The sequence below is a fragment of the Morus notabilis genome, unplaced genomic scaffold (genome assembly GCF_000414095.1).
Source record: "Morus notabilis unplaced genomic scaffold, ASM41409v2 Scaffold695, whole genome shotgun sequence".
Classification (NCBI taxonomy): Eukaryota; Viridiplantae; Streptophyta; class Magnoliopsida; order Rosales; family Moraceae; genus Morus; species Morus notabilis.
Genome location: NW_010366382.1, coordinates 52854 through 53274, shown reverse-complemented (window position 1 = coordinate 53274; position 421 = coordinate 52854).

Here is a 421-nt window from a genome sequence, read left to right as displayed (position 1 = left end):
ACAAGCATTAAAAAGAAAAAGATGATAAGTGTGTGTGTGTATAAGAAATTCAACAATGGGAAAAATATGAAAATTTGTGATCAAAACCAGGGTACTTTTGAATTTTCAGGAAACATAATTCAAAAAGTAAGCTATATAAATGATATTTGTAAAACTAAACCGATTCACTTTGAGGGTCAAATTGCGTAATTTTCACTTTTGGAATTGGATAACAGTCCATTGAGCTTTAATGGTACCGGTCGAAGCCTTGTTAATTGTTATACATCCTTCCACACCCCAGGGGTTCCCCAGGCCCACCACCACTACCATCACCAACCCATCTTGGTCTTTAATTGGGAATCAACAATCCTGCAGACCTTCATAAATGAGTTTATGATATTTGGAACTCAAGACAATGACTAGAACCAACCAATATTTGTTT